The sequence below is a fragment of the Aythya ferina genome, assembly GCF_964211825.1.
Source record: "Aythya ferina genome assembly, chromosome: 3".
In the NCBI taxonomy this organism is placed as follows: Eukaryota; Metazoa; Chordata; class Aves; order Anseriformes; family Anatidae; genus Aythya; species Aythya ferina.
This window is the reverse complement of record NC_140298.1, coordinates 111561189-111583993: the sequence shown is the minus strand read 5'-3', so window position 1 is coordinate 111583993 and position 22805 is coordinate 111561189. Positions and strand designations below refer to the sequence as shown.

Genomic DNA, 22805 nt, shown 5'->3' with positions numbered 1-22805 from the left:
GAAGAGCCAGTGCAGGGCTGTATGCAACCAGATGTTTCAAATTTGATAGTCTAAGAAACATGAGTATAAAATAGTTTTTTTCCTGTCCCTCAGATTTCATAGGCTAAACATATTATCTTTAGTTGAGGTGAAATTTGACAAGAGAAATTTTACTCTGGTTATGTGGTTCCAATCTGCCAAAGCCATGACACAGTCTTATCTGATCTGACTTTGTAGGGGTAGTCCACCAGTTTGCTGTGGCAAGACAGTTCTACAAATCAAAAATAGGAAGTTACCAATTCATCCAAGCAACCTCAGCTCTGCTAACAGAAGTTTGGACTGCTATTTCAAGTGTTCCTTTGAAGCTTTCACTGAATTTATAATCTCAAGTAGAGAGCACAAAGAGACATGAGCAACTAGACATTTCCATAGTTTTTGTTTGTATGGCGCTTTTTGGTTTGTTTGTTTTTCTTCAACAGTTTCTGGTCTGCTTGAGACTGAACTCCTTGCTGAACATGATTCTCCTGATCTCTAGGGACACCTTGTATTGGTATTAAGAGACAAAATTGCTCTGGCATGTACCTTACCTAGTTTACATATCACATAACAAATACAGTTACATAAACAAAATCATATTCTTAAGTAAATTACATTGCAACTCTAACAGCAGCCCAAGCTAGTTGTAGATAGGCATATCAATGAATATTGAAAAATACTAACTTTACTCTTATATCAGGGAAGCATATATACATATACATATATATATATATGTATATATGTATATATATATAATTCCTACATTCTAACTCCATGACACCCATTCATGTGTGAAGTAATTTCATGGGAGATTCAAAAAAAAATTAAAAAAGGAGCAGAGTTTTGCCACCTAATATGACAATCACAACAACAACAACAGCAAAAAAGCAAGCAAGCAACCAACCAAAAATTAAAAACAAAACAAAACAAAACAAAAACACATCTTATAGTTGTCATGACTATATTGGTTTACAGATTCTTTTAAATGTGAAGCTTGATCCTTTTGCTTTAAACATGTACTTCTCATGGATGGGTCAAGAAGATGCTGGACTGAGACAAAAAAAATAAATGAAATGGTGCTAGTTGTTCATTAGTTAACACTTTCCTCACTAAATTGGTACACTTAGCTCAGCATGAAGTACTATGTTTTAGATGAAAGGTGAAATAGAATTCCCCAACCACTTGGTTTCATTAACATCCTATGGTACTTTTAACCAAATTAGAGAATGTGAATTTTGATGCTCTTACAGAATTCCTAGTTGGGTAATTACATTTGGCTCTGCCAAGCTCCCCCTAGAGAAAATGTAATTAAACTGAGTTGATATCTCTGGCACAGCACAGACAGGTATCTGTACTGCAAAAGCCACCAGCACAATTGACATAAATCAGTGCTCTTTTGTGAAAGAGAGAACAAGAAGCATTACTTCCTCCTCATCAGAATTGGACATCCTACTTCAGTTAATGGGTATATCCCTGTAGTGGGTTTACGTGGCAAGGTTTTGGTAGCAGGGGGCCATAGGGGTGGTTTCTGTGAGAAGGATCTAGAAGCTGCCCCATGTTTGGGAAGGGCCCCACTGTTTTCCAGAGCTGGGACAATAAGTGATGTTGTTTTGCGCCTCTGTGAGAGCATATTTAAGACAGGGAAAAAAAACGCTGTGCCACACAGCAGCTGGGAGAGTGAGAGGAGTGAGGAACGGCCTTGCAGGCACCAAGGTCAGTGAAGAAGGAGGGGGAGAGATGCTCCGGGTGCCAGAGCAGAAGTCCCCTGCAACCTGTGGTGAGGACCATGGTGAAGCAGGATGTCCCCCTGCAGCCCATGGAGTACCACGGTGGAGCAGGGTTCCACGCTGCAACCTGTGGAGGAGACCATGGTGGAGCAGGTGGCCCTGCACCGATGGAGGCTGCCGCCTGTGGAAGACCCCTGCCGGAGCAGATTTTGGGCCAGATCTGTAGCCCGTGCAGAGGAGACCACGCAGGAGCAGGTGACCTGGCAGGAGCTGCTGCCCGTGGGGGAGCCGGGTTGGAGCAGTTTTCTCCTGAGGGATGGACCCCGTGGTATGGACCCATATCTGGAGCAGTTCTGGAAGAGCTGCTGCCTGTGGGAAGCCCATGCCGGATCAGTTCATCAAGGACTGCATCCCATGGGTGGGACCCCACAGCACAGGGGACGAGAGTGACCAAGAAGGAGCGGCGGAGAAGAAGCTCTATAGACTGACCGTAACCCCCATTCCCCCGTTCCCCTGCACCGCTCGGGGGGAGGAGGTGGAAGACGGTGGATGAGGGGTGAAGGTGCTTTTGGTTTCTTTCCTTTGTTTCTCACTTCTCTAGCTTGTTAGTAATGAGCAATAAATCTTACTATCTCCTTATGCAGAGTCTGTTTGGCCTGTTACAGTAATTACTGCATGATCTTCTCATCCTTATCTCAACCTTTGAGCCCTTTTCATCATATTTTCTCCCCATTCCTCTTTGAGGAGGCGGAGTGAGAGAGCGGCTGTGGTGGAGCTTGGCTGCCCACTCGAGCAGAACCACAACAATCCCCATTGTGCCAGCAACAGGAGCTGTTAAGCAATAGGAACTGAAATCATAGCTCACAGCTCTTTTGGCTGTTATCTAGGTTCTTAGTAGGTTTCATTAATGTTGTAAGTAGTGATTAAATAGATATACACAGGAGAGAGAAATGGGGAAGGCACTTCTATAGTACAGCTAGGAAGTGGCTACACAGACACTACATGTTGTTATTCCTTTAATAATCACAGAACTACGGAATCCCTGAGGATGGAAGGCACCTGTGGATGCCATACAGTCCAACATCTCTGCTCAGAGCAGGGTCAGATAGAAAAGGTTGCCCACAAAATCACTGAATCACAGAATGGCTGAGGTTGGGGACCTCTGGAGATCATCTAGTCCAATCCTCCTGCCAAGCAGTGTTGCCTAGAGCGGATTGCACGGGATGGCATCCAGGTGGGTTTTGAATATCTCCAGAGAAGGAGACTCCACAACTTCTCTGGGCAACCTGTTTCAGTGCTCTGTCACCCTGACAGTAAAGAAGTGCCCTCTCATATTCAGCCAGAATCTTCTGTGCTTCAGTTTGTTCCCACTGATTCTTGTCCTGTCACTATGCACAACTGAAAAGAGACTGTCATCATCCTCTTTACACCTTCCTCTCAGATATTTATATACATTAATGTGGTCTACGCTCATACTTTTCCAGGCTAAACTGACCCATTTATCTCATTCTGTCCTGGTACAAAAAGTGCTCCAGTCCTCCAATCATCTTCATAGCCAATCAGCTTCATAGCCCTCCTCAGGACTAGCTCCAGCAGTTCTACGTCCCTCTTGTACTGGGGAGCCCAGAACTAGACACAATACTCCAAGTATGGCCTCAATGTCCAGTCAGTTTTGAATATCTTCAAGAATGGAAACACCATAACATTTCTGGGCAGCCTGTTACAGCATTTGACTACTTTCAAAGTAAAAAAAAAAAAAAATGTATTTTTACATATGAGTAAACAGAATTCCTTGTACTCATTTTGTACTTACTGCTTCTTGTCCTTTCAGTCAGTACCACTGAGCCATTCTTTATCTTCCGTACCCTGCTTCCCAGGTATTTATCTACATTAATAAGGTCATCCTTGAGCCTTTGAGCCTTCTCTTTTCCTCTCTGAAGAGTCTCAGCTTTTTTCTGTCAGATGTTCTAAGCCATTATTTATCATTGTGGCCATTTCCTAGACTTGCTCCAATATGTCTCTCTTGTACTGGGGAGTCCAGAACTGGACCTAGAGCTTCAGATGGGTCTCACAAGCACTGAGTAGAAGCTGATTTAAATATCAATCTTCTTTTTCTCCTACTTTGCTAGATGACAATCCCCCACATATTGAACCTTTTAGCATCAGGTGATAGCAACTGAATCAGGTGATGGTAGGCTGACAGTGTCTTTTTGAAGAAAAATATTGAGAAACTTGAGGATCAGATCAGTGTATTATCTGAACCCCAAATCTCTTGCAAATATTGTGTTTTAGATCCACTTCTGTATGACTGTTACTCTTTACCAGTTCTTAGCAATAGCTTAGCCTTTTAAGGCTATAATTAAACTGTCTCACTAATGGACAGTTAATGATTTAAAAGGAAACATTCCACCAATGTCATGTCCCTGCATTATACTGTACACATTTTAATGGTTTGTACTGAATTGGTTGCTTATTAAGACCTTGAATATCTGAACAATTGTACTATATTTTCTCAAAATAAAATAACATGATACGATGTGGTTAAAGTAGAGTGACAGCCAGAGTTGGCTTGAATGTAAATGCTGCATTGTACCTTGGCAAAAAAAAAAAAAAACATTCCACAAATCTAGTGAGTCAGATGTAGCCTTGAGTTTGGATGATATTCAGCATAATGACATGGCTCAGAACTGATTTCCAAACAGTCCTTCATCACTCACAGAGCCTACTTAGTCATCTAGAGTCTGTGCAAGCAAAACTCCCAGTGACTTCAACAAAATAATGCCCTAGAAATTAATGCAGCATAGTTCAGGGAAAAAAAAAATAGAAAAACAATCACTTTAGAAGGTATATAACTTCCATCTCTGTATCTCTGCACTTCACAATCTTTCCTCACAATATTATTAAAGAATTCCTAAAGTATGGATTTTATGGATAGGTATTTGATGAGTCCAAGGTCATGTGAGAAAACTAGCCAACTGCAATAGATCAATCCACCCTAAAAGAAAAAACAAACAAACAAACAAAAACAAACATTGTCTCAGCATAGAGAACCTTCCACCAGTACTGTAGCTGTGCGTTACTGACTGGGTGTGATAGCAGGCTGGTTTATGCATTTCATATTTACCATTAAAATGCATCATTAAAAGTATGAAGAGATGTTGACATTCAGACAGATTTCCTTATTAACAGTAAACTCCATCCTACAATAAAAACTTTTCTCATATGCACCTAAAATATGCCTCACTACATTCTAAAATCACTTGTTTTTCTTTTCTTTTCCAATTAATTATTATAATTGATCTAATTGATCCTATGCTTTTTTTTTCTGAAAATATTTGTGCAAGAATAACTTAGTGATGAATAGTCAGAACAACTCTTCTAAACAAAAACTTATCAGTAGAAGATTATCAAGGAACAAATATAGATTTATGTACATGAATAACAAGAAAGATGACTCATGCTACGTCCAAAGGCAGATTTGCTGTATCAGAGCCTGTTCTCAGGAAATGTGTTGTGGACTAACCCGGGCTAGCAGGTAGGCACCACTTGTCTACTTGCAGCAGAACAGGCAAGGCAATAGGAAGACCAAAACCAGAAAAACTCACTTCCTTTTAAATTGAGAAACAGAACATTTTAAACTAATATTTTTATTTTGATGGTTTTAAATTATGAGGGAAAAAAAAAAAAAGTTAGGTACTTGCAATTTACCAAAATATAATAATAATATTTCACTACAAATGGATGGGTTCTAATTTGACATTTTTTCTGTTATAATAGGTTCTATGTTTTATCACAGGGCTCAATCAAAATAAGCTATTGCTGGAAAAGGACTTTTATTACAGGATGGTCACATCACCTACTTTGTAAACAAATTGACTTTCTTCCTTTCTTCTCTTTTGTTTGGCAGAGTAATTGTCTGTTGCTGTCTTGCAGCAGTTCTCCTGGTTGCAAAGTCTTGTTGCACTATTTTAAATAAAATTGGTGGACTGACCTTTTTGTCTATGCCCACGTCTTTATTTCCTTTTAAATTGAGAGTGAACTCTCACATAAGTAACAGTAATCAAGGAGCAGAGTTTTATTTATTAGCATTGATTCTACAAATCACCTGGTGCAGCAAACAAACTCTACAGGCAATACAATAATTTAACAATTCTCTTGAATTGTAGAGTCTGTCTCCTAACTCTTGTCGGTGGTACAAGGAAAAGTGAGACAAACAATGAGCAGCAATCACTGTTCTTCACCCCTTTGCTCCTTTATGGCTCACCACACAATAATGTAATTTACCACAAGCAGGGAGATCCTCAGGGAACCCTTTACAGAACAGGATCTGGCCTTAGGCATTTACTTTTTTTTTTTTTTTTTTTTTTTTAAGAACAGTTTTTTATCGAGAAAAAAACTTGTATTTTCCCTTCCCTACCCCTACACCAAAGTGATGGGATGGCACACTAATCATAGCACTATGCTCACTTCATAGACTGTGAAGTAAATTGTAACAGACATTGGAAATCTGGTGTTAGGGCCATTACAGTTTAAGATTGGTTCTAATCCTCATTTGCTTCTTTTCCAGGACATTGATCTATTGATTTGTATGTTAGGTCACCTTCTATAGAACTAGAAGTCGGCTTCCTTAATTGTCTCCTTAGTCAGCTGAGAAAGATAAAATTATCCCAGAGATTATTCAAAGTACAAAAAAGGAAAAAGTGATAAGTGATAAAAAAAAGTGATAAGGTGTAGCTTGATGGGACCAGAAGTACACATAAATTCCAAAATTAACAATGAAACACACCTCCACTGCATTATTCAGACAGAGGAAGAAAAAAAGAAAAAGTATTTCTCAGTATTTCTCAAACACTACAGTAAGAGTGTAGAAATATTTATTATCAGACAGACAGATGAGATATAAAAGGCACCAAGATGCAAGGAAAATTTTCCTCAAACATTAAAACTCAATTAAAAGAAAAAAAATAGTTTTCTGGTGCCTACAGTTCTGTATGTCACTGAAGTGATGGAGGGACTATCCAACTGGTCCAGCTGATGTTTGTAGTAGGACTGGAGGGTTTAAGAGAAGCTTTTCTTCCTAGGTGGTAACTTCAAAAAGCATCTTTGTGGTGCAATGTTTTTGGCCCTTTGACTATGAGGCAGACAACATATTGAATATCCATCTGCCAACCTCGTTTTGACAAGCTGTGTATGAGTTCTTAATGGCAAGATATATGCAGGATATCTGATGTTACACTGGATCCTGCTAGGCTGGATTGGATTAAAACAGGCACTTCAACACTCATTAGAAAGAAACACTTCAAGAGAATGCTCCTATATGTTTCCTGTGCAAGAGAGATATTCTAGATAATGGGGCAAGAAAAGTAGGATAGGTAAACACATGGCAGTACCAATGAAAATCATAATTACAACTGAACAGCATTACTGGTAGATGAAGGGAAGGCAGTGGCTATAACATTTCTGGATTTTAGTAAGGCCTTTGATACTGTTCCTCACAGTGTCCTTCCAGACAAACTGTCCAACTGTGAGATCAGCAGGCACATACTATGCTCACTGATTAACTGGCCGAATGGTAGAGCTCAAAGGGTCACAGTGAGCAGAGCTACATCTGGCTGGCAGCCACTCACTAGTGGTATTTCCCAGGGCTCAGTTCCTTGGGCCAGTCCTGTTCAACATTTTTTATCAATGATCTGAACCTTAGCAAGGTTGCTGATGATACTAAACTGAGACATGCTGTAGACTCTCTAGATGAATGAGAGGCCTTGCAAAAGGATTAGACACACTAAAGCATTGGGCATCATTCATCATAGTAGTTCAACACAGATGTTCAACATAGGTAAATATTGGGTTCTGCACCTGAAATGGAGTAATGCCGGACACAGGCCCAGACTGGGAGTTGAGTGGATGGAGAGCAGCCCTGCAGGAAGGGCCCTGGGGGTGCTGACTGACAGCAGGTTCAGCACGATCCTGGAAGCCAAGAGGGTAAAACTCTGGGTTGCATTAAACACATCACAGACAGTCAGTGAAAAGAGTTGATTCTCCCAATACATGTAGCATTGGTGCAGCCTCATTTTGAATATTGTGTGTAGTTTTGGACTTGGCAATATAAAAAGAACATAAACTTACTTGAAAGTATCCAGAGAAGGGCAACCAAGCTGGTATGAGAGCTGGAAAGCATGTCCTAGTCAGTAGAGGCTGAGGACATGTGGGTCCAGCCTGGAGAAAAGAAGACTGAGAGCGAGCTCATTGCTCTCTACAACTTCCTGAGGAGGGGCAGTGGAGAGGGAGGTGCTCATCTCTTCTCTTTAGTAACCAATGATAGGACATACATGAAGTATGTCCCCGGCACACAAAGATGTGCTGGGGAGGTTCTGGCAAAATCAGGGAAGATTTTTATTTTTTTTCCATGAGGGTGTTCAAACACTGGAACAAGCTTGCTAGGGAGGTGATTTGTGCCCCCTGCCTGTCAGCGTTCAAGAGATATTTGAATAGTGCTCTCAATAACATGCTTGAACTCTTGGTTAGCCCTGAAGTGGTCAGGCAGTTCAACTCGATGATCTCTGTAGGTCCCTTCTAACTGAATTATGCTAGGGAAAAACAAACAAGCAAGCAAGCAAACAAACAAACAAACAACAACAACAACAACAAACACCAGATCTTATTCAATCTGATTAAGAACAGTGAAAGTGCCAAAGATGAACCTGCTATGAAGAACCAGAAATTCCACTAGAACTGGTGAACATCTTGTTTAGCTGAAGATCAGAGTTGGTAAAATTGTTTCTGTAAAAGAGATGTTATCAAGAGACAAAACTGAGTGTTACATTTAGATGTCCCTAACTCTGAAAACAGAAGTGATGTACATCAAAGAAGAGAAATAACATGGAGTAGAAGTCCTTTCAATTTGACAGCAGTTTTTTTGTTTTGTTTTGTTCTGCTTTTCCAAAACAAAAATTAAAAAAATAAAATAATAAAAATTAAAAAAAAAAAAAAGGTATTGTATGGAACAGGAATATGTTATAGGAAATAATAATTAAAAAAAATAATTATTATTATTGTTTCTGCCTAATATCAGTGGTCTGTATGTTATGGTTGCACTGACCACAACTGAAATCACAGACTAAACAGTTACAGAATCCTTTCGACAATCTTTTTGCCTTTTGACTAGGCTGGCAGAAAGATTTGAAGGAACAGAGACACTTCTTACCATAACATTTATCTGTCTGTAGAAATTAACTTGGACAACTTGTGAAGGGAAAAGCAAGATTTAAAGTAATAAGTATTTTTTAAAATGCGGTAATATTTGAAATGCTGGTAAACCCTTTCCTCTTTCATATTAGAGATTGTTGAAATCAGAAGAAGAGATGACTCTGAAGAGTTGTTTTGGTTCTGAAAGAGAATAAAAGCACATATTCTAAAATCAATTCTGTAGACTAGAAAAAGATGAGCATGGTACTATGGAAAAGATAAGAGAAAGACAATTTGCTCACTGAACATGACAAACACATGCAAATTAGAAATATAAAAAAAAATTTATGTAAAGTCCCAGAGAGAGAACCACAAGAAATTTGAGTTATCATTCATGATGTGTCTTGCAAAATCTATCAATACGTTTTGTAACTGGGTTACAAAAAAGGCAAGAACAGTCGTCAAAACATACCATGATTCTGTTTGTGGTGGCAACAAAAAATATTCCTCCCTATTATGGGACAAGACCCAAAGATGACTGCAGAGGATCTGCAGTTGGGAAAAAACAGCTCCTTACTCCTACAGAGAATAGAGATGGGGAAAAAATCTCTGGAAAAAGCAACAGATGGATCCAGGCTCTTCACAAGGGGGCACGATGTGAGGATGAGAGACAAACAAGCTGAAAGAAGTTCAAATTTGATATAAGGAAAAACTTTTCATCTTTTCCACCTCATCTATTTATTTATTTATTTTTGACAAGACTGTCAGGCAGTGGAACAAGTTGCCCAGAGAGACTGTACAGTCTTCATCCATGGGGTCTGCAGTATAAAGGAAAAAAATATCTGCTCTGACCTTATGTCTGATGCTCTTAGAGCAGGAGGTTGGACTAGAGACTCCTCAGTCTCTTTGAAGCTGGATTACACTGTGATTCACTGATTCTGGGACTGTGATGTGTGTTCATACAGAAGCACTAATGATGGTATTTATATGTATCTGTATATAAATAAATGTATTCTTTACTGAAATAAATTATTTGATTAATGCACAGTCAGTAGTTTTTATATCCTTGTGAGTATGCCCTCAGCTGAGGTACAGAAAGCAAAACATTTCTGAGAAGTTTTCCTAATTAAAGCCTATTCTATATATGGTTGCCTTTACCAGAAACAGCATAGACCAAGGTGATGGAAGAGACTTTGCTCAGGTAGTTTAACTCACCATGACCTGTTTGACACTAGCAAAACAGTGGATAGCAATGTCTTGATCCCAATGGATTTGCTGATGTAAAATCAGTCAAATCCTCTGTCATGCTCTGAATGCCACGATAAATGCAGTAAATGAGAGAAAAATATAATGAGGAATTATTTGGCAAGGCTTAGCAAAGATGTTATGTTAATATTATACTTACTGTATTCTGAAATCACAGTCGTCTGTCTTCTACAGCTTCAATATCTTCTGGATTAGATAAAGAAAACTATGGATTATTCTGAAATAGCCTTCAAATTTTATGGCATACCTTATTCCCTCTCATATTTCCTTAGTTAACAGAAGTACAGCTGGAGGAAGAGACATTTTTCTGGACAATTTGTCATTCTGGAAACATCAGGTTTGTGCCAGCTGCAAAACCTGGCTAAAAATAAGGGCAGGAAATGTAACAGTAAAGCTGAAAGACAAGTTTTAACTGTTGAGTAAAAGAAATAAGAGATTAGAAAAAAAAAAGAAGGAATGGAAAGGGAGATCACAGGGAACTTATGGGACTAAGGAAAAAGGGAAAATAATTTAAAAGGAGGAAAGGGGGGAGTATACACAGTGAGTGATAGGGCTAAGTGCCACCAAATAAATAACAAATTACAATTCCAATTGGGTCCACAGAGCTTCCTGTATTGCACATGTGCAGAAAATGAGCATGACAGCAGGTATTTCTACTCTATATAATTACTGTTTTAAGCCTAGAGCATTATTATACAAAGGATAGAAGTTAAAAAATGCTCAAGCTAGCATTTTAGGAAACTTTTTTAAGACACATTTCTAAGCAGTGCCACTAACCTGAGGGCAAGCTAAGTAATGCCAGACCAAAGTTGGCTTTTGATTCACTGCTGACTTAAATCTGGTAAAGTAGCATACTGAAGGCAGTCTAAAATATGGCCAGCCACAAACATGGGTTAAATTAATCTGGTTCAGCTAAAATGTAGTGCATGAAATAAGAGTCAGTGTATAAACATATATTATAAACTTTTATGACTTAAAATTACTGGACCTGAGTATAACTCAAATGAGGAAGCTCCTGGAGATTTTTCCTGCCCTGAGAAAAGTGACAGAAGCATGATGCCTGGTATTTAGCTGCATTCTTTCTCCTGTTATTTTTAAAATGCAGAGACCTTAACTCTCAGATATTACCTTCTGACTGACAGTGAAGAAGATAGGTGAAGGTATCCATTCTCCTCCCCCAGCATCATTTATATTCATGTGTTGTTAGAGCGTCAGATCTCTCAGAGCAGGGATCTTCTATGCTGTGTTGCAAAGTGCTACACACAGCACTGGTCCATATTTGTGATATATGGCACATTTGCCTTTCATGCAAATACACCACTGGTACCAGTGAACATGCTGTGATCATGAAGGAGTTTCAAACAAGGCCAGAAAGCCTTGTTCACCCACAGGTAGCTAAACCACTGTTTAATGCCTATATTAAGAAACAAAGAAAGCAGAGGGTGGAAAAGTAGTTTTTATTATTCCAAGGAGAGCAAGAGAGGAGAAAGTATTTAAAGACTTTTTTTTTTTTTTTTTTTTTTTTTTTTTTTTTTTAATGCAGATATTTTTGTGATAAGGTTTGGGGATGATATTACTTATAAGGGCAATTATTTATAAGGGCAAAAGGATAATTTCACATAAAGGTTGAACTTCAGCATATCAAGGAGAAAGCAACAGGCTATGAGAAAAGAGAACCTCAAATGAAAACCAGTTGTTCCATGAACTCCAATATTACAGTGCTCCAAAATGCACTGAGCTGCACCAACTGGCATATCATCAAAACTGGGAATAACATAAAACTGCCCACCCTTGAAGCATGATATAAGGAAATTTTGCACTTACGGAATACTGAATATATTCCAACAAACAAAATGTCAGGCAGCATTTCTCCATCTAGCTTCCATGCTCAGAATATTAATGGAAAGTGGAACATTAGCAAAAACTCTGGTTGGACACTTTGTTGCTGAAGGCTTCTTAAGCAATTGAAGATTAATCATCTTTCTAATCAGAAGAAGATTGAGGACTAAGGACTTATCACCAAACAACTTAGTTGGGTAAATTACTAAAAGCACCTAATTAAATTGATATAGTGGCTTACCAGGATGTAAACTTTAAAGTCTGAAACCCTGTAAACAGCACAAAGGTGTTTACCTATTATTCATGATTCATTTTTCTGTTGGTAGAATGGATAATAGTAACTTTCTGATAGCACCATAAAAATTACTTTAAAGAGTGGTGTAGCCACATAAAGACCTTTTTCTTTCCCCCTTCACATCATAAATTGCTAGATAAGACACAGGGATTTTTATTAGATATGAAACAGTAAACTGAAAGCAATATTTATAGCATTGTACATCTTCTAAAAAAAAATCGTGCCTTGAGGTTTCTGAAGCTTTGTAATACAGTTATTATTGTTTAAGAAATAATTGCTTCTGCTTCAAAGTTCACTCAGTTCCATTAAAAATAAGGAAAACAAAAAAAAAAAGAAGAATATGGTTAAGAACCTATATGATGTGAATTCATCTCACATAACTTTATTCTCTTCACTGAGCTTCCTTTGTAGAAAAACTATGATGGCTTTCTCTGCTGCTAATGGGGAGTGGCTGGTTCCAGACTGCTCTTAGCCCAATGGAAAAGGATTGAGGAAGTTAAGATTGTATATCAGGCCTTGCAGTGAGCATGTAAATTTGAGTTTGGTCTTTGCTTATATCTTTTCTGGACCTCCTAATTAGGGAATCTTAGGTTAGATAACAATACTTCCTATCTTGCTTTGAGAATGAGAGAAACTGCATTACTTTTGTAGCCAAAGCAGATGCCTGGGACATGTAGAAATTGTTAAGTGCACAATCAGGATATAATCAATATTAGTTTTCTTTGAACTTCAAGATAAATTTACTAAAACTGTGTAACTAAAACCAGTATATAAGTATTTTATAGCATTGTGGTGGCATTGACAGACACAATATATAAACATTTTACATAATTATTTAAGCAGTATACAAATCAAAAGGGCAAAGATGAATGTAGCTGCTGTCTCTGGTAGGAGACAGACAACTGATGAAAATTTGTTAGACAAAGGACAAGAAAGTGCTCAAGTAACTGCAAACAGAACATTCTGACCAATACAGGGAAGGCAGCTGGAACAAGATAAGCACTAACAGGAGCAGAAGAAGCAGATGAGTCTACTCCTTCTGGGAGGTGGACAATAACATGAAGCGTCAGTAGAAGAAAGCAATAGGCCTGACTCAGTTCTGACTTCTCTCATCAGTAATCTCTGAATCTTGATCTCAGCTATCAAGACCATCAGGAGCCATCAGCATGAACTGTATGGCTATAGTATTGTGCACTCATCTGTAACTCAGGTTATAAGTGGTAAAGAGAGATAGTTTTGTATATATAGTGTTAATGATTAATAAAGTGTAAGGACTAACAATTATTGTGTGTGCTGTTAATGAATTAATTAATTCAACAAGGCTTTGATATAAACTGGACTGATTAATCAATCTTCTAAGCACTCCCATCACAGACATCTCTGATTCCTTAACTGATACATATTTATACATATGCACTGCAGCACTCTCTTTCCTTGTCTTTCCTTACTGTCAGGTCTCCGTTACTTCTCATTGCCATCCTATGCAGTCAAAGATACAATGACACTGTTTGCAAGCTCTCTCTCATGGTGTTAGTGTTATACAAATAATAAAAAGCAACAGATGTTGATTTTCACCCATATTTAACCAATCAGAGATAAATGGTTCCTTTTATCTGCAGCCAGACAAGCATGACTGGAGTCCGAGAATTTCACAAACAGAATATTTAGTGAAGAAAAAGACTGGTGCTTTAACTAGCATGTTTGACTAAACTCCAATTAAACTACTATTGCTGCTGCTACTACTACTACTACAAGAATATCTACCCTAACGATGAAGACTCACAGAGGGTTATTTTTGGGAAAAAATAAAATAAATAAATAAATAAATAAATATAATCCTATTAATCAAAAGAAAAGTAACAAGATTTTTCCTGGCTGTGATATGTCTTTGGCTGATAGTACATCTCCTACAGGAAATTGCACATGGTCAGTTTTAACAACTGGATCTGAAAACACATTGGACAAAATATTCCAGAAAAAAATACTTGTGGGAGAATGGATTAGTAGGTCTATTCCATTCCTAACTTGTAAAATACTGGATTAGAATAAAGTTTGTCTATTTCATTCTGATTTCTTTAATTCTGTAAAGTTGATTTTTGAGCTTTGCTGTTTGAAAGAGTGTTATCTTTAGTTATATAGATGGGTTTTAACATTGTTTTACCATTGTAGAAATCTCCACTTAGGTTAAACTAACATGAAAAAAGTGAGAATTTGTTCTACATACTTTATGATTTTCTACTATTAGCTTGGAAATGGTGAAAGCAATACTTGCTGTGCTTTCCTCCACTGAAGGAGGAAAAGGACACACAGGCCTATTGACAAATCCTTTTTTTTTTTTTTTTTTTCCACAGAGAGCCAAATAGCTATGATTGTAAACAAAATCTAGGGCAGTGTTTTACATCTTGTGGGCATGGCTTTTTGCATCTCTGTGTATGACTTTTTTTTTTTTTTCTTTTTTTTTTGGGTGGGAGAGGGTATAAAATGTGGCAGAATTGAAGGAAAAGATAGAGTCTAAGAATACAGACAGGAGAAAAGTTCTCTGGATGTACATTTACTTTGGGATAGGAAAGACAAAAATAAAGTCCAAGAAGAACAACTTTATGCTCCAGTCTAATAGATCAGTACCTCTCTGGATCATTAACTCCATTCAAAAAAAGAAATAATAATAATAAAAAAAAAGAAGTCTGCAGCAGCTTCAGACTGTTCTGTTTGTGACCTTGCACTCTGGTAGGGCTAATTGTCACCACGATGTTTCAAATCAAACTCAAATAAAAAAATTTAAAAAGTTCATATAGCGAAGACATAATTTAATTTAGGGTATGCTTAAAAGGGATGAAAAATTATGAAAGTTGCACAATTTTTTGGTTTTGTTATGATGATGATATTATTAATGAATCCCTACCAATGCAAATAAGAACTTCTCTGAGTAGGGAGGCAATTGCACTTCTCATTCCATGCTGGTGTTCCATAAATGCACACACACACACACACACACAAAAATGCAACCAAACAAACACAAAATGGTCTCATCTTTGATTACAATATTCCCAGGATACAAGGGAATAGACAACACAGCAAAGAAGAAAACAAGATGTAGCTTTTTAAAAATATTTGTAAATTACCTGCAACTAGTCTAACATTATAAAAGAGTTTGAACAAATTCTCTCACATTTAATAATATACTAGGAAATGGATGCATCTGAACTTCAGGGAGATTTTATTTATTGGTCTTGCCTGAAAACAAAAACAGCTAAATACTGTTTACAGTATTTAGAAGAAGATGGTAAAATGATAGGCCAGTTTATCATTTATTTTTTCAATACGATGACTGTAGATTCTCTACCCACCAAAATAAATAAATAAATAAATACAAGAGAGCCTGTTTATTTTTTATTTTTTTAATTATGATCTGTTACCCCGAAGAAACAAAGTGGCATTCTGTTGACACCATATGGTGGCTGAAAAATGGATTCCATAGTATTCTATTTGTTAGAGTATCTTTTGAGTTTTTGTATCTATAATTTATGTTGGGGCCTTCTCTGATTGCCAAAATATTCAAACAGCTTTCTCTTTGCAGGGTAGCCTGCGTGGGGGGAAGAAGGTTTTCAAAACAGCAGGACCCAAACAATCTCCTACTGCTCAGAGGAGAAATCATTTCCAAGCTTCTGTCCTTCTGGCTGCTTTCATTGTAATAATAATTTACATCCTGTGCAAAGAGACTGTTTGCATTCAGAAGAAATCTGAAAAAATAAATAAAAAGAAAGGGGGGAAGGGGAGGGGAGGGGAGAAGTAGTTATGATCCTGCATGCTAATGCAAGAATTTGTGAATATTAAGCATCAATTAAAAGTTGCATTGACTACTAGATTCTGACGTATGTAGATAGCTAAGGCTTTCATATCTTAATGGGAAGTGATATGCAGAGGTTATTGAACAGCGTAGGTTCCAATTTATTGCCTCTGCATCTGGCTTTCATAGAGAGATCTAGAGTGGTAATAGATGAGCTAAAATAACTAAGGCATATTTCTCCTGGTGTCTACTTGGTTATTATTCACTTTTTAAGAGGCCTATTTTAGGCAAAGATTTAAGCATGACTGTGTGATTTACAAACAGATAATTCACATGTTCTTAATATGCTATATGAGGTAACTTGCATTATGTAGCAGGAAAGGTCTGTTACAAGCAGCAGGGGCCATGGAATTGAATTAAATTCAATTTAATGACCTGAGGGACAACATCCCTCCTTTCTCACCTCCCTCTTCTCCGATCTATCACAGCTTAGCGCTTGCTGCTGTTTGACCAGTTCTGCTTCCCTCTTGCCTCTGGGATGTTGGCAGTAGCACATACAATGATGAATGACCACCCAAGTGTTGGGGGAACTAAGAAGACAAGCTGCAGCTGAGTTATTAATACTTAACAGAATAGGATTACAGGAACTGAAGCCCACCTGTTGTGGAGATCTTCTTCAGAATTAGATTAGACCTATTGATTAGACATGGAGATGTCCTGGTCTCAGAAGCTTATTTGTCCTCAGGAGTCAAAGGGAGATATACAGAGGTTCTATTATCATTCCTTAGCTTTGGGAAGCATTCCTTCCTTCTTGACTCTCCAGCCACCCTGGGCACACAGCTGAGTTACTCCAGCTGCTGTCTGTAAAAGTAATTTAGCCAGTAGTAAACTTGGATCCCATGAAAATTATAGTTTTTATAAAGAAATAAAATGGAAGCCAGATATTCCAACATTACATCTGGCAAAGTGCTGCTGACAACTTTGCTTATTCTGAAGACATATTGTTTTAGAAAATGGGTTCACCCTAACAGTGAGTTAGTGAATACTTATTTCTTATGTGAATCTGGTTATTATTAGACTCTTGAAAGTTCAGTCAGTATTTAAATCTGGCATATTCTCTTCCAATACAAAGGAAAAAAAGATTATCTCATATATAAAATGAAAATATAAAACTTGTGACCAAATTAACATTATATTTTTGCAGATGATACTAAAACATTACAATTTGGGGAAATTTTGAAATTCTAAAAGGAACTGTATTTAATCTGAGAAAGAAACCTAACTGTTACTGTAGTTAGTCTGAGAAAATTTCATTAAATAATTATTCTAATTCTAAAGAATTAGAATTATTTTCACTTGTGACAGATGTAGTACTAATAGTTCTTAAAAGCAAAACCAAGATGGACTAAAGTTCAAGCAACAGAAACAATGGATCTACAAATTAATTTGTATCTTAAGTGAGATCTAACTCTAGAAACATTTATTCTACCTTACAGATCCCTTGCAAAACTTCATTTGTATGTAGAGATTTTTTGTTTGTTTGTTTGGCTGTTTTTATTTGTTTGTTTGCTTGCTTGCTTGCTTTCCAGGACAGAACAATGTGACTGTGCTCTAGCTATAAGCCTCTCCTACTTTAGTACCCATAACTTTCAAGGTCATATGTGTATTTCATTGTCATTGAAAGTGATGTGTGTTTGAGACAGAACTCTTCCTCTGCTCTCTACTCCTGAAAAATATGATTTCAGGTATTAAAGGACTAAGGAATTTAAGCATTCTTGATTAGGGATTATAGAGATGAGAATGACAATATCCATGCAGCCAACAATCCATTGTGATCTCAGTATACTGATAGGGGAAGACTTATGACTGAATTAACAAGCTACATACATTTGGGAATGCTGGTATTATAATTTGGAAATAGTTTAAGACTAGAGTGGTGAAGGGAGGAGATGTCTTTTCCTAACTACACTTTTTTTTTTACTACCAAGCTGTGAAGCATAGAAGGAGGTCCAAGATAACACTGATTTATTGTTTTATTAAAACATTGATTCATGCTTTTACAGTGCTTTGAAAGTGAAATGCTTCTGTTAGGTCAGATGTGGAGAAAAGACCTAGTGTCTCTACAAAGTTTTTTGTTCATTTGGCTCAGGGGATCTCATAGGCTACTTCTCCCTTGTTTTGCAGATGTTTGCAACACCAGGCCCTGAGTTCCTTATCCTTTGTCATCACATCTGTTATCTGGGTTAAGTTAACAATGGTGTCTGCCTCTCCAGCACATCACTCTCCAGAAACATACATGTGGGAAGCTGTAAAAGGAGATACATGTTTTGGCTTTACTTCTAAATGTAGTGATGACAACACTGAGAACAGAGTAGTGAATCAGTTAAGATGTTGTACAAGGAACTCCAGACCACAACACTCACACTATTCTTTCCAGCCACAACAACTTTATATTAAGGATTACTTTGCCCTACAATACTTGACTTGATTATGTCTGTAGACCATTATATCCAAAACAGCACAAGGTTAGAAAATGTAAAGCATCTGCAAGTGCTACTTTTTACTCTTACTAGCAGATGACAATAAACAGTTCTATTCAGGGCAAATGGCACTGCTTAAAAGAAAAGGCATTGAGAAGATTATGAGGGTATTCAACAATTAAATCCTGAGCAAAACCAAAGAGGATGTCTATCATCAGGAGGGTCACTGGTAAAGCTGCACTATAATTAAAGTTCTGGGATTCTTTTTTTCTTTTTTTTTCTTTTTTTTTTTTTTTTCAAAGGGCTTGATTCTGCATTTCGCAACAGTATTTTAATACCAAGATACTTGTCTTTAATCCAGTGAAGATACACCAATGTAATGAAAAATGATTTCCAATATTATTAATTTCTCTTATCTATTCCTGTTTGCCATCTGGGAAGATTAGGAAACAAAATGATAATTAATTTATAATAAAGTTGATCCGGTATACAAAGATTTGCCTGCAATATATTTTGTTATGTATTTTGAAAACAATCACTTTAAGCCATTATTAAGAACTCTAATTTGTATATAAAAAAGAACGTTACTTGGGAAATCCTGCCCCCTGACAGAAAAATTGTCATTTACTTCAGCAGAAGCATAGTTTCTGGCATTGTCTTAACTTTAAAATTGTTTTGCTTCATTATTTAAACAGAAATAAAATCTGTTCTGAAAAGACCAAAAACTGTGTTCACCTGTGGGGAACACATGCTAAGTCCACCTTCTCCTTCTCTTAGGACAGAATTGATTTTACGGATTAAGGATATTTGAAGTTAGCCTAATATTTTCTGCTTAGATTCCACTTCAGGGTAATGCTGGACCCAGCACAAAACATTTATACACAGCATAGTCTTCTCCAGAGTAGAGTGGTGCTACAGACCCTGCACCAAAATCCTCAGCTAGAGATGAATGGAGTTTGCATTGCTCTCTATATATTTTATACTAGATTGAGTGCAAAAAATACTTGATGTACTGCAAGAGAACATGTTTATGAAACATTTCTAGCTAAATGCTTCAATTTTAAAATTTTCATTCTTTGGATGAAATTCAAGTACGTGTCCAAGCTTTAGGTAAGTATCCAAACCACCAAACTCATCTGTCACTCTGGCAAGCTATTATGGCTTCAAAAATAAACAAACTACATTCTCAGTATTAGTGTTTGAAGCAGAATGCTATACACACTAGATTCGACAGCATGTTTAATATGTTTTGCTTTGTAAAAAAGGTAAATATTATTATCTGCTATTGCACAGAGACCACAACAGTACCAGTGACTTGTTCATAGAAATTTAATATTTCATTCATAAACACACGCTGATGTGCAGGTATAAAAATATAAACTGAGTCTATCTACTTCTCTAAATAGAAGGGGAAAGATTACCTGTATAACTTAAGACATGGTTTTCTTCACCGTCATAATAATTACCTTTTCTTTTTCAATCACAATGCTTCTGTCCTTTAGTCTGTGAATGCAAAATCAATGTGCTCTGTGGAAAGCGCACCAAAAGCCAGGGTCATAAAAATTTAGAACTGTTATTCAGGTGCCTAACCTCAAGGTTTAAACACACCAATCATTTCCCATACTCAATAGAGAGAGATTCAAGGACACAATTTCACTTATCTAAGGTCTATTCCAATTAATAATTAATAAGGGAAAAAAAAAAAAAGAAACAGTAAGTGATGTAAAAAGAGATTTGTTGATTTGTAGAGAACAGTCTTGGCAGTTTTCTGAATTCCTGTGAGTGAATCAGGACCAAGAAATGGAGTGTCACACAAAATATGTGGCTTAATTGATATCCACCAGAGGACAGATGCATCTCTTTTATGATGTGAGCTGTTTTTCTTTCACTACTCTACATACGCTCTGTAAGGCTTCTAACTTCAGTGTCTCTTCAGTGGCTACCTTTTGGGGTAGGGGAAGAGTGGGGGGTACAAATATAACCTTTGTTAATGATTTAGCTTATTGCCAATAATTTTGTGTTGCTGTTGCCTTTTCCTTATCTGCTTTTCACACATTTCCTTCATTGATATTCCTTCATCATTCTGAGTTGTTTTTCTTTTATTTATTTTTTAGGAAGCTCTTTAAAGTCTTTGATTTCTTTAATCACAGTTGCAATATCTCCTGGAACCACAGGAGTCAGAAGCCATTTCTATTCCTAGCATTTTTCTTGTTTAGTTTGATTCGAAGAATCACAGATTCATGGAATCGTTTGGGTTGGAAGGGACCTTAAAGATCTAATTCCAACTGCCCTGCCATGGGTAGGGACAATTTTTACTAGTCCAGGTTGCTCAAAGCCCCATCCAACCTGGCCTTGAACACCTCCAGGGATGGAGTATCCACAGCTTCTCTGAGCAACCTGTTCCTGTGCCTCACTGCCCTCAGAGTAAAAAAATTATTCCAAATATCTAATCTAAATCTACCCTTTTTAGCTTAAAGCTATTACTCCTTGACCTATCACTACACCTCCTGACATAAACTCCCTCCCCAGCTTTCCTGTAGCCCCTCTTTAGATACTGAAAGGTTTCTCCTTCTTGTTGCCGTTGATTTCCCTACCAAAATTTAATTCCAGTAGGGCTTTGGCTGTCCTTTGGATTTTCTTTTTCCTTTGGATTCTTATTCCACTATTCTTCATGTTGTGCATACACAGCTTGGTAGCCTAGACGTTTGTCACACCTAAAATTTAGCTTCTTTGTAGTATTGTAAAGTATTCCATACCTCTGATATTAGTTTTCAGTGGTGTAGAACTGAATGTCAGTACTACATAAAGAAATGGGGGATAGGATTCTCCATATATATATATATTTATATATATTATATATATTCTTAGTTTAAGAAAAAAAAAAAAAAGGAAAAGGAAAAGGAAAAGGAAAAAGAAAAAGAAAAAGAAAAAGAAAAAGAAAAAGAAAAAGAAAAAGAAAAAGAAAAAGAAAAAGAAAAAGAAAAAGAAAAAGAAAAAGAAAAAGAAAAAGAAAAAGAAAAAGAAAAAGAAAAAATATGGTGGGCACATCTTCAGCTGGTTAACAAATTCCCTTGAAGACAGTAGAATCTCTTGAGTTTACAATTGCTGAACATATGGTTTCAGGTCTGCATGTACTCTACCAAGGACAGAGGCCAGCAAGGTGTTAAAGACTATGTGATCTTCCCCATGATTCCAAAATAATGTGTGTTGGAAAAGTCATAGAAACTGCAACACCTTTCTGACTGGGAATCCCATTTTTTGCATGGGGAGTGCTCACAGAATCATCTAGGTTGGAAGAGACCTCCAAGATCACCTAGTCCAACCTCTGACCTAACGCTAAAAAGTCCTCCACTAAACCATATCACTAAGCTTTTGATGCCACTTCTCTTGTTATGAAAACAGTGGAAAAAAAATAAATTAAAAAATGCATTGCTAGTTTCAGATCTGTGATCCAGGGGTAGTATTTCAACCTGATCTCTCAAGTTGTAACTACATATACAAGTACCATGCTTATTATGATTAGAATCATAGAAATATGAAAATAGATGCTAGGGTTTTATTTCCAGCAGGAATAGATTGTCATTTGCTTTCTGGTTTGGTTTAAGTCAAACCCTTACAGCTACATAACACAGGCTGTGCTCAGTGTTTCACTTTCTTTTTGAGTCTGCTAGTCGTGATGAATTTGTTTTCTACCTCATCATTCTAACTTGAGAGCAACATCAAATAGTTTAAAGACAAAATCAGTCTATTTAAAAGAATGTTAACTACTACACAAGTATAAAAATAGTACTTTGGGAACAGAAATAGTCATAAATATACATTGCAAATTTTGACCTTAATCATAAAGGCTAATCAAAATATATCCTCTGAATTAAAAGTAAAAATAATTATTGTATTTTTTAAAAATAATTTTCTGAGATGCCATATATGTTGACCATGTGATAATGGACAGTAAAACTGGGGAACAACTCATTATCCATTAGATGGCCAAATCTCCATCTTACTAAGTAGCTTTAGAAGACTACTTTTTAATGATGTATTTAAGATCTAGAATAAACACAGTTTTATTCCTTTTAATCACCATGCAATGTCTGGCATTGATTGTCAGTATAAAGATATGTCAGGCCTCAGGCCATCCTTGCACATCAGTCACCACACATTCTGCTGAAGACATCAGTCATGAAACATTAACTTCTTAAGACAAAAATCAA

At 37.0% G+C, this 22805-nt stretch overlaps 1 long non-coding RNA gene across 1 annotated transcript in view; it reads right to left on the bottom strand.

Moving 5' to 3' along the window:
• Positions 1 to 7927, bottom strand: part of LOC311435080 — a 49149-nt gene extending 41222 nt beyond the window's left edge. The window contains exon 1 of the long non-coding RNA XR_014691916.1: positions 7869 to 7927. This is a non-coding gene — a long non-coding RNA (uncharacterized lncRNA). The remainder of the gene's footprint in view (positions 1 to 7868) is intronic.
• Between the last annotated feature and the right edge of the window lie 14878 nt (positions 7928 to 22805).